This window comes from Xiphias gladius, chromosome 4 (assembly GCF_016859285.1).
Source record: "Xiphias gladius isolate SHS-SW01 ecotype Sanya breed wild chromosome 4, ASM1685928v1, whole genome shotgun sequence".
In the NCBI taxonomy this organism is placed as follows: Eukaryota; Metazoa; Chordata; class Actinopteri; order Istiophoriformes; family Xiphiidae; genus Xiphias; species Xiphias gladius.
This window is the reverse complement of record NC_053403.1, coordinates 15308189-15321239: the sequence shown is the minus strand read 5'-3', so window position 1 is coordinate 15321239 and position 13051 is coordinate 15308189.

Genomic DNA, 13051 nt, shown 5'->3' with positions numbered 1-13051 from the left:
GTGTTGCTAAGTGATAGTGTAAAGGAATTGTCCAAAAAAAATTTTTTTCGCACCAGACATGCAACATTTCAGGTGTTTGCAGAGCACAACGTAAAGGACTATGTTACAGTAAAAGCATGAAGTTTTGCAGTTTATTTTTGTAAATGTGTCTGTTTCATCAAATAGGTCCAAGCATTTCCATAAGGCTGCAAAACACACATGCACGAATGCAGAGTTGCACATCCTGCGATAAAAATAAGGAGCAATATGTACAATGTGAACGTTTCATACAAGGGCACATGTACAGTATGTGTGTGTTCACCATTTTTGTGAAAGTACAGTCTATTCTGCTGTGAAAAAAAGCAAGAAATGTTCATTCCTCTCAATATATATTGAACAGATACTCAACAACGTGAGCTTTAACAGGTTGTAAGATCATTACTGTAGATGGCACGATATGGTCTACTATAATATTTTCTTTACCTGTAGTACAGCCAGTCAATCACTGAGGAGTGCAAACCACAGACATAATACAGTAGGAGATCTCAGGATGGTGTCTCTGTGGGCGGACTGTGCTGGGCTACTTGGCTCGTTCACTTGTTCTCCTCTGATGAAATCTGAGTCTCTGCACTTTCTTGCACTTAATGAAAACTGGAATTGTAAAATCAGTGGTAAAATAACTGCTGGACATTATAGTTATATTGCCGGTGAGAAGATAACAATATTATGAAGACTGATTTTCAAGTGAAATAGTTCTCCAAAGTTAAAGTCTGTCACCGTTTATTATTAGGTTATTTTATATTTTCTGTAACCCTATGATGATGTGAACATAGTTAGTTTACAGCACATTCAATTACACCACAAACACAGCAGCAAATGGAGCCAAATAACCTCTATAGCCAAACTCCACTTGTAAAAATCCACTTATTATTCAGCTACCAACATTACATTAACAGTGTCTTTGCACACTGTGAAAAACGCCGTCACAAACTCCTCATAAACCACTTTATTGGCTCTCACATAGAATGTGATGAATGTGGGTTCTTAATTTGAACAATATTGTTGTCTCTGTCAGTAAGAGTATGATAATATTTTTTGGGAAAATATTTTTCTCCTTAGACTAAAGCTAGCTGGAAGCGGGTACTCTTTGTTCACTGACCTGGCATTACTACAGGAAATCTGATTCCCAGGATTTTTCCTCACAGGCACCCAGTGCAGCCATTTATTTGGACTCTGCTGAGCAAAACTTTGTCATAGTGGGTGGCAAATTGCGAATCAATAAAACACAAGTACCGCTGTGCAAAACAAGAGTTATTGGGTCACTATTAGTGTCGCAATAAGTTTGAACTGTGGCCTGGAAAGCGGGAGTCAACACGAGCTACTTCCAGCGCAATGTGGTCACTAATTATATTTACAGCTGGTTCGGGACCAGCTATTCCAATAAGCCCATAATGGGGACATAGTTAATTGGCAGATAGGCTACACTGCAGATTGATCTTACTTGAGCGGTCTTATCTGGCCTATATTTCATTCCAACAAACTTTTCAGTCATGCTCAGGGGAGATTTAGGAAAAATAAAAACCATTAATTAAAAGCTCAGCGCTTTATCAAATGTAATGTAAAAATTAAAACTTATATTATCAAAGCTATGGCGCTATTGTTGATTGTATTAGCATTTATCAATTTTTTAGACCAACTAAATACTCAATCAGTACAACACAAAGCTAATATCTTCCTAAGACTCAAAGACAGATCAATTCAGTTCACTCAATTATGTATATACAGTCTGATACATTATTATTTTCATGTGCACAAAGTACACAGACTTGTGAGAGACAGATTTCAAAAAGAAGCATTAAAATTGGTTAATCAGAAGCCCAGATGTCCTGCTGTTTAGTTGCTGGTATGGGTCAAACTCTAAAAACACTGGTTCGTACAGTTAACATGATACAACTTTCTAATGAATGCTTTTGGAGTTGCCTGTTAAATGCCCCCATCTTTCAAACTTCATACCCCAACTTTATAACGCAGGTTTTCTGTCAACTATTTGGAAGATTCAAGCCTAACTCAAGATAACCCCAATGACATAATCAGGGTTATGTCCCCAATGATGTCAGGGAGATGATGAACAGTAAATTTAGTAGGCATACTGATATATCTGAATATACTTTAAACCCTCCTATATTAGTATGTAGTATGTAATTGGAACAGCGTCAGTTCTAGTAGACGCTGCAGATATAGCAGTCGGTAGTTAATCCCTTGCCCCAGAGAGCTCAAAGCCTCTCAGCACTGTCACGTTCTGTTAATGGTAATCTGGACTGGATGCACCGCCAAGGGGCTGACCCAGTGCCTACGACCCTGCCACAGCTGAGGTCAGTGTCTGACGTCACTCAGAGAGGCAGGGGTGACCTGTGCCAGTGTGCTGCCCTGTGATAATTACCTCCGAGAGCCTGGGTTTAAAATGCCAATGACCTCTCGTAACATTTCGAAACTACAAGTTTTGGAGTTAGTTGGTATATATTTTAATCAATTGCTAATTTCACAAAAGAACTGAGTGTATAACTATTAAATGTTTGTCTATGCATGTATATGTGTGGTAATAGCTTCATCTGACTTGCTTAATAGATGATGAAAACAGAAACCTACCTTCTAAAAAAAATTGTCTTTTATAGACCCACTGAGGTGAGTTATCGCGCAGACATCTGCTGTTCTGTGTGCTATTGCTGCACAAGATTTGTCAGCCAACTGTTTGTGATGGGTAGCCTGTCTAAAAGGATACACAGAACAGAGGGAAGCACTTTAATTCAGGACATATGCAGCCATTACCACTTTTTACCTAACAGGCAGCTAGTCGATAAATTGGCTGCATCGAGCAAGCAAATTTGAAACAGTTGTTGTTTCCAGGAAGAAATTCAAATTTTTGTGTGGGTCTTCAGTACAACAAATTACTGCCACTCAGAATTATGTGGTCTTACAGTATAGCCCATGTGTGACAGGGATAAACCAGCCATGTAGGTATTTGTTAGCTTAACATGCAGCTGAATATCCATGTGGTTTTTACTGAACAGACCATACTTTCCATAGTTCACCACAGTGCTCCTGTGTTATCATACTGTTATTGGAGTTTGAGCAGGGATGAGCATCATTATCCATAGTCCTTGCCATTTTTGTGTGCAGGCATATAGTAGCTAATCTTGTGTAAGCCATTAATTCAAAGCAAAGGTTAACTGAATTATACAGTACCATGCAGTTTTGGCTTGAATTAAGGCTGACTTTGCATATCTCCTGTGACTAACTTATACGCTAAGAGGCTTTACTCAAATAGAACAAACAAGGATTGTTTTTCAATAAATTATAAGTCTATGGGGCCCATTATACGGTGTGTGAAGTAGAATAAAGGTTATGTATTGTAACTGACTGCCACTTACTTTGGGGATGCTGTGATGGGTAAATAAAAATAGGGATGATACCATGGTAGAAGACAAGACACAGCTCTTCCTCTGCTCATAGGACTAAGGTTACAATGCATAACCTTAAATTACAGTGTAACTCATAAGGCACAATTTACAGAATAAAATATTCTTTTATTGTGTACTTTTATGAAAAAAACAGGTGTGTTTTATGTACAGGCTGATATAAATTTAACGACTCCTCTAAACTAACTAACTCAGCAATTACACTTCCCCACAAACTGGAATTGCCCAATGTTTTTCCACAATTGTCCTTAAATTGCCACGAGTCCCACAAGTGCATACGCCAGACTATACAAGAGAAGCACAGGCAAGAAAAGTTTAGGCAGGATTTGCGTCCATGTCAGTGGGGAAGACAATGCATATTTTATTATTTATTAATATCCCCTTTTTACTTGAAGTCAATTAATTGACTTTAAGCATTCCTTGTAGTAAATATAACTTTTTCTTAAAGTTTCAGTCACCACGGAGAGAAATAATGGGTTAAATGGAAAGTCCTTCTGGTAGTTTGTTATTGTAGTGACTCAGACACAGCTTTTACTAATATTTAATCTGTCAGCTTTGGTTAACTGGTTTGTTTACGATAATGCCAAACAGTAACAGACATTCTCTTTGTCTCAGGGAGAGAGAAATATAGGAGCGGAAAGCACCAAGGCAGTGAAGGCGACCGACCATCATAGCCCTTCATGCCTTCTACAAATGGAACATTAAGTGCCAGTTTGCTGTATATCTTTTAGCAGAAGAAGGATTACCTCGTATAATATTAATTTTGCACGAAAGGCAAAACAGAAGACTTTTGGGACAGATTTGTGCTGCTTGTGCAACCCCATGCTCCATCTTTCCTGGACCATTTTGCACCCAGTGTCCAAAGCCCGACCTCTAAAGACCGTTGGGTTGCCCTTTGTTATATTCAGCCCCGGTTTCTGTTAGTGCCAATAGACATTTGTCATTCTGATATGCCAACACAGGTGTAACCAATAACATTCATAATGGCTTTATTCCAGTTTCGTATGCCAGTTCCAGGGCTTTGTTGCTGTGTGTGCCGGCTCAATATCCTTCTGGCACAACTAAATGGAACAGAGCAGTGATTAATGTTATTTGTTACACCTGTGCTTTGTATGCTGTTAAAAGTGAGATACCACACAGAAAATATTACAAAGAAATACATCCAATCGAGGCTGTCATAAATCACAGTTGTTGCATGATTTTTTTTTCCTACTGCCTAGCCAAAAGCTAAATGTAAATGTGAGGGGACATCCCTCAGCAGCTGCTGTTCTTAGTCAGCCTGTGCTGTCTCTGCTCAGTCATCACAAACCACACCTTCTACAGATACCTGGGATACGTATCTTAACCTGCTGCATGTTTGGCACATTCTATCTGCAATCCCTAAATATTTTCTGTGACAGTTTGATAGTAAATGAGGGAGCAGTGCATTATGGTCTTTTGTTAATGTGTTTGCTTTTGCTTAAGTGCATATTTGTATATGTCTGTGCATGTGTGTTTGAGAGCACACGTCTTACTATTGGAACTTAAGGTGGGCTCCCACTTTTTTTTTTGAATGTTCCTTTCAGCAATGAGTCTAAGCTCTGACTGTGTTAGATCAGATAATGTATGTTATTCTGCATAATGGCTGTAAATCTGGAGCCACTTTAAAGGCTAGTCTGCTTTAGATTTGAAACCAACAGCGTAAGCAGTGTTCCCGGGACTGAGATTAAGACCTAAACACCCTATAAATTGTGGAGTCAATCTTGTCATTACCTTGGATACAATTTATCTTACTATGTCTTTGTAGTGTCTTAAATGCGTGTCTTGTATTCCTTAAAAAATAGGCCAGGCTGGCCATCCCTGCTTGCATTCAACTCAACACTTTCATCTCAGTGCCGTCTATAAAGCCATGCTAGTGGCAATGTCAGTCTATTGATCCATGAAACGTTTGTGCAGATATCCACAAAACGCAGAGGATGAATCCAAATGAATTTGGTGAACTCCTGACTTTTCATCTACTGCCACCACCAGGTCAAAGCTCTCACTTGCTTTTTTGAAACATTTCAATATTTTACTTGATGCAATGGCACACAATTTGGTATAGACATTCTAGATTCACAGATAATGTATCCCAATGACTGCGTTGATCACCAGACCACCATGAGGTTGACTATTTTGATTCATTAGCACCCATGTTAATTTGTCCAATACTTTGCTTTTTGACAAAATACCTGCAAAACTAAAAGCGTTCCCATCTTGATGTACTTTGTATTTAGTGCTAATTAGCAAATGTCAGCATGTTAACACACTAAACTTTAATAGTGAACATGGTGAACATCGTACCTGTTAACTGCAGGGTAATACTGTCATTGTGAGCATGCTAGCATTCTGATGTTAGCATTTCGCTCAGTCTTAAAGTCTACAAAATTTGCAAAGCTTATGCCATGTCTTAGTAAATGATTAAAACAAACATTTTTTACATGTTTAATAATGGATAATGGGATTGGGTGTCAGGGGTTATCTGAGCTGGATATCAGCTTATTTACTGCTTTGGGGTTAAAACAGCTACATAAATGACTGTTTAAATATCCACGTTTTAAAAGCCTGCAAGAGACAATTGTGTTGAAACCCCAGTGGTTTTCCCAAATGAGAGATTACTTTGGGAGTTAGGAACAGAGCAGCACAAAATTCCCCAAACTTTCCCCAAGCTTTTAGAACTATTTCACAGATCTAATGCTGCATACCATATGTCAGCCTGAAGTGATTTAAGACATTTCTTATCATTCATAAGGATAAGTTTTCAGCTGGTAAGATGCCATATGTACATTATGATTGCACACACAAAAAATATGTTTTCATTACTGTGCCTCTCTTTTATTTTTAAGGCTGTAGTTTATGATCCAAAAAATGTGAGTAAAGTAAAGCCAAAAATACAATAATCATACAATACAATAATAATTTACTATAATATATAATAATTTATAAAAAAGGTAGTGACTCAGTAGAGTACAATGATCAGTCTTTGGCCTTTCAGTCTCCTGCTAAGAGTTACATGTACAGTTCTAACTGGGTGTTCTTTTCAAAGGAAGTGGCCTGTTATACAGCCATGCCTTTCAGATGTAATGGATAAACACAGAACTGGTTGTATTGCTGCTTTTGCATACCATTTTAAAGAAGGTCTTTGTAGTCTGTGGCCTGTGATGAAATTTAAAAGCTTTGCATTTAACCATACATCATTAGGGTTTTGTCTTTGAACGATAAAAGGACTTTAATTTGTTTACTCTCTAACCAGGCTTTATAGTTTTTGTTTGTGAAGTTATTTCCAGTCTCCTAAGGACTATTGGATTTTCCACAAACACATTTACATTATTAGTTTGATGAGTCACATTATATTGTTTTTTTGCAGTTGCACTTTCAGCCAAAATATATGTACAATGGTGCCAGTGAATAAAATGCAAAGTGAGACAGACATAAAAAGAGAGAGTGTGTGTATGTGTGCTTGTTCATGCATATTTGTTGTGTATAAAGAGGTCTGTAGCATATTTTCTAGCCTGTCGCCAGCTGCTTGACTAACCCCACTCTATGATAACTCTTACCTACATAGTGTAAATCTATTTTGTAATTTTTAAAGCGTGAGTAAATACTACTAATTACACATTTCATTGACAGATATGTATGTTAATTGATCCTTTCCTGACCAATTAACCAGAACCTCTGTTATGGTTTTGTGATTGTGGCTGGGAAAAAACATGATGAGCATTCTTTCGGGGGGCTGAATCACATGTTGTTTTATTTAGCAAAAAAAGAAGATCTTCATGGTAGATTCAGTCCGACGTAGCAAACTTCAGAGGAATAGCTTCACCGTGGGAAATATAGTTAATCATTTCCTTGCCAAGAGTTAGATGAGTAGATTTATACCTCTCTCTAATAAAATATGAATCTAGCTTAGCCTAGCATAAACTGGAAACAGGGGAAAACAGTTAGCCTGGTTCTGTCCAAAGTTAAAAAATCTGCCAAACAGCACTTCCAAAGCTCTTAAATTAACACGTTACATCTTGCTTGTTTGTTGTTTTCTGTACAAAAACTGAAATCATACTTTTGTTTTTGTACAGATTAAATAAACAAAATGTGATGAGGTGATTAGTAACTTTGACAAGTGCGGGTAGGCTAGCTAAAGCTTCAGTGTGCCTTGACATTGATTCAGAGACTACAAGTCTCTGGACCTCTACACCATTCTTCCAAAAGATTTTCCCTCATTTGGTGATTTGATGATGGTGGTGAAGAGCACTGTCTAAAATCACTGTCTTGGTCCAAAATCTCCCATAGGTGGTCAGTTGGGTTGAGATCTGGTGACTGTGAAGGCCATAGCACATCAAACCATTCACTGACCCCTTATGCCTAATGGATGGGGCGCATTGTCATCCTGGAAGAGGCCCCGCTCCCATCAGGATATAAATGTTTCATCAGATACCTAGATCACTCAGAACAACTTGGTAATGATTTACAGTGACCCTTCCCTCTAATGGGACAAGTGGTCCCAAACCATGTCAGCAAAATGCCTCCCACAGTATAACAGATCCACCAGATCCCCTCACTGTAGGGGTCAAGTATTCAGGCCTGTACCATTCTGTTGGTGTACGCCACACATGCACTCGCCCACTTGTCTTGAATATTGTGAAGGATGACTCATCTGACCATATCACTTTTTTCCACATCTCTGTAGACCAGTGTCTATGGTTTTTGCACCACTGAACTCTCAAATGTGTATTCATCTTTGTAATGAGGAGTTTGTGGTTTGCAACCCTACTATAATATCCCTCTCTATGTGACTACCGACGGACTGTTCTTGCTGAGGAGGAGTTGCTCCTCTGTTTTTCCTCACATATCAAACTAATGCACGAGCATCGCAGTTGTCAAATGTGCGCTGTTGACCACAGTTTCCGACCCTATTTACTGATGTCTTTCCCATAGATTTAAATGCAGATGTTACTTTAGTCACTGTTGCCTTTGAAACAGAAGCTAAGCGGAGCAGTCCCTTTGACTGAAGCTCCTGCCATCCGTGCCCCAACAATGAACCCCTCTTTCAAACCCACTTAGATCTTTTCCTCTTGCCATCTTGATACAAAATCAAAATCGACTGGGTCTGCCCAGCATTTTTATCCAGGCCACAGAGCATGATTGGATGCGAATTGCTTAATTGTACCACGCACTGAATCTGTGTGGAAATATCTGCATTTGTTATGTTTCTCCACTCATTTATTCAGGTTTTCCCTTTAATTTTTCACCAATTTGTATTTTTTCCAATATTTAGTACTGTTCCTTTTAACACAAAGACGTGTTGCCACTTTCATTACCCCAAAAATGCATATAAACATTCTGGGTATATTTTAGTCTTTGGGATATTTGACATTTAACTGATAAATAGGGGGACAGATTATATAAAAATGTGATAATAATGATACATGGCTTTGAACTGAGAAATTGAAGCAAATGTTGTAGAATATATATGTAGAATATTTACATATGCTGCATGGTAATTGGTGAGTAGGAGCTGAAGATTTTGGTTTATCCTAAAAAATTCCCTACCTAGGATGTGAGGTTTTGTTGTATGAAAATACTTTCAGCCAAATGGCGTAAATGTAGCATAATTTCTTTGAAACTTATAAAGGGCTTGAAAAGGAAGCAGTGAGTATTTAAAAGGGAAGTCAGTAGAGTGTGCTTTCTTAGCTATGGGGCTGATTTTGATTTGCCTGTTGAGATGTTTTCAAAATGACACATTGTAGGTTATGTCCTATGTCCAAGGAGCACATAATTGGAGACAACATTAATGCAGTTCAGAAGTGTTTAATTTTCTTCCACAATTCCAAAAAAAAAGAAAAAAGAAAAACAACAACAGTATGTTTCATGTTAAATATTAAAAGGTACAGTATCAGTCATTTTTAAAACCTGTGCTCCAAGGATTGTGGTACAATAAAAAGTTAATAAACTATTGTCTGTCTGAACTGGAATCTTGCTGCAATTGATGTCATGCTCACATTCTTTGTTGCAAACATCCAATCAGGCTGTCAAAACATCAGCCAATACCGCTCCTGGTGGATTATTGATTAAGTATGAGACCTCTGGAAGACATAGTATGGGTCATTAGAGTGGTTGGTGTTTCGAAACAAACATTCCTGCTTGAGGATTTAGGAAAACAGAAAAATTTGCACAGATGGACATTTAGTTTGAAGACTTGGCTGTATTTTTGATTTAATTTCTCTCATCTTAATCCCAAGGAAATGTTTTTCTCACCAAATTTAAAAAAGAAAAATGTGGGATTTGATTTTTTTCTAAATGGTGATTGTGTAAAATATCGGACCATATTAGGCAGACAACAGAGATTAATAAGTCTAAAGGGAGATAGTTGGCGATGCCCTTGGAATATTTTCTCTCTTCAGCGAAATTTCACAAATGCCAAGATTCAGACGGCTCCACCAGCGGCACAAAATGGTCTTAAGGTCTCCACTCAAAACACCAAGGACACAGGGATTGCTGTTACAGAGGACACAAAAAAAGCATACCCACACAAACATATATGCACATGCACACCATCCAGACACCCCTTCGAGGCTCCTCAGAGATGAATCATCCAGGGTCGGATGTGGTTAATGGTGTCCAGTATTTCCGTGTTTGTTCAGATCCCAGCCTCACAGCCACATGGGACTTAATAGGTTGAGTAGCTGCATTTAGCTGAGTCATCAGAAAATTTCCTTCATTCCCATGATTTTTTCCCTGTGGTTACTGAATCAATGAAAGAAGGCCTCTTTGTTTACTGAAACAATACAGTTAGACTTCTAAGTGTCTAACGTGGCATTAGAATATATTTCCATTGACTCAGCAGCTGCGTTACCTGGGTATATATTACAGATTTGGTCTGTAAAAGACCTTAAAAGAGTACCAATTTACCATTGCATTATTAAAAGATAGTTGGATGGGACAGTTTAAAAACACTGTCAAATGGATGCAGCAGAACCAGAGAGATCGTCTTTTTTATTCCACATATCTTCTTCCTCATCAAAACCTGGTGCCTACATTACCCACCATGCAACTCAACAGTCGACAATTCAGGTGGAGATTCGGCTGTGTTATGCTTTTGGTGGCTGATATGGCCTTGAGCCACTAGCCTCAAGCTGTAATGAGGCTACAGAGTTCTGGTAAGTGCACTTCCTTCTACATCCAAACCCCGATTTTTTTTAAACTTTCAAACTTGTAGTCTTCAGCCCCAACCGAGGTTGACTCAAGTGACATCACTTGAGGATATTCATTCTCCCTCTGAGGCCACAAAAAACTTTATAAAACTTTTATTTTTTCACATATGTAGTAGTACTCCCCAGCACCTGTAAACAGATGTTGATCTATGAAATTGGTAGATTAACTCCCTACTCTATGTCACAACACACATAAGTAATGAGCAAATCCTTTACTATTTACTTTATAGGTAAAGCAGGAGCTATATCATATTTTGCTTTAGTGGTGCTTATTCATAAAAAAAAATTCTATTAAATTAGCAGGAACCTACTAACCAGTTGTTAACCTTTATTAATCCCACAAGGTGAGATTTAAGTGTCTCAGCAACAAAAGTACAAAAGAACATTTGCATCAATAAAGAACTTTAGGCATGGAAATAATTAAAGTAAAAGGCAAGAAATAATATATTAACTAACATAAATAGTAACTATAAAGTGCACTGACTAAAAAAAACGGTCACAAATTAAGTGAGAAACGTTGCAATAAAATGTACAATACTGCACTTGAATCAGAAACTGCTCTTTTCATATCCAGACACCTTGTTTAACTTCAGTAATACACACATGCACACAAAGAGTATCTATGTGTTAAGAATAACACTGTCAGACTCCAATAAGCGGTTATATCCTGTACATATTCCACAAGGCTCTTTCTTTCGCGCTCTCTCCCTCTCCCTGTAAATGCTTGGCCCACACATGCTCTCACCCACACATGCACACACACATTGACAGTCATGTCTGGAAGAGATTGTGCTAAAATAGGAGATGACTGAGTGCATCGTAGACGTCTGCTGTCACTGAAATTCCTTTATTCTTTCTGATAATTTACCAGACAAGTCGTGGTATGTGCAGTTGTGACTTTTAAACCTTACAAAACAAACTTGAGCCTGTGTGGAAAAAAAAAAAAAAATATCATCAATACCTATTTTTAAAACCCTTTTAAGATCCTAACTAGAGATACGTCTGCAGTTTGTTTGATCAGTTGGGGGAGCATGTGGACAGACAGTAATTTTGGGTCTGTTAAAACAATTTAGTCAAAGATGTGTTAGAAGTTTTGCAGTCATGTTCTAGTTAGTCAGGCATGTAAATAAATAAATTTGTTCTTTAGTCCATTATAATCAGTGTCCTTTCCACATCAGTAACTTTGCTAAGCACTTCAAATTTCACTTCATATCCTCTGTCTCAATTTTTGTTGAGTTTGTACAAAGATATTTTGGCATCAGGCCATTCTAGGTCTGCACCTTCTGCAGGATGTAAAGCTAAGTATATGATAAAAAGTCATATAGTGATACGGGTCCGGGCTCCTCCAGTAACACCAGGACACCAGAAATAAAAGTGGTTATAGTGATTCTTATCCTGTTGTAGTATTTCGGCTTTCACTGTCAAGTAATCTTGCACAGAGTAAGACACCTGTCTTATTTTCCAGTATAATCATCAAAGCAAGGAATAAAGGCAAACTTCTCTGAGGCAATAAATTACGTATCTTACACTGACAGACAACAGCGAAAATTGTGACCATGTGGTGAAGGAAGGTAAAGGTTGTAATTTGGAAGAGTAGAGGAATCACTGCTACATTTTTACAGCCCTTTATAACAGCTATCACTATTATTTATGATTTTGTCAGTGTAGGGCACATGGGAGGGGTCAGGATATTTTTGTCAGGAATGTAAAATGAAATTTGTGTTCATACCAGCAGGAGTGGGATGGGCTGCAGTATATCACAATCTGGAAGACGCTGAGAGTGAGAGGGAAAGATGTAAAAAAAAAAAAAAAACAGAGCACAGGAAACAGTAAAAGGATAAGACTGATGATGTTCCATATTTTTCCCCAAGAAAAGACCACACCAAACAGGTGGTCGTCCGTCTCTCAGTACTTTCCTTATATTTGGGGCTCTCAGCCCCAAACCCATCTTATTCCTACCGAAGACAAATAAGTTTTGTGACTGACAAATATTTAGTTTAATTAAAAAAAAAAAAAAAGACTCAGTAATTTTCTAAAACAGCTGAGCACTGCAATTTTAAGCAAGCACTACTAAAATGGAAGTATACATTTCATTTGTTGGGGACTATTTTCAGCCATGGATAAATACACATTTTGTGAACTAGTGAGTATTTCTGGCAGCAGGATGGTGTATTTGAGTTTGACCCAAAGTAAACTACACTGACCATGTTCATCGTGATAAAGGAACATGTCACCCAGTGCAACAGTCTGGCTCACTGATATGTTTTTAATAGCTTATATGGCACAAAGGAATAAGATTGATTAGTTTTGGTTTTTTCATGGGATATGTTGACTATAAGAAAAATATAGAATATCACCAGCCTCATCCTT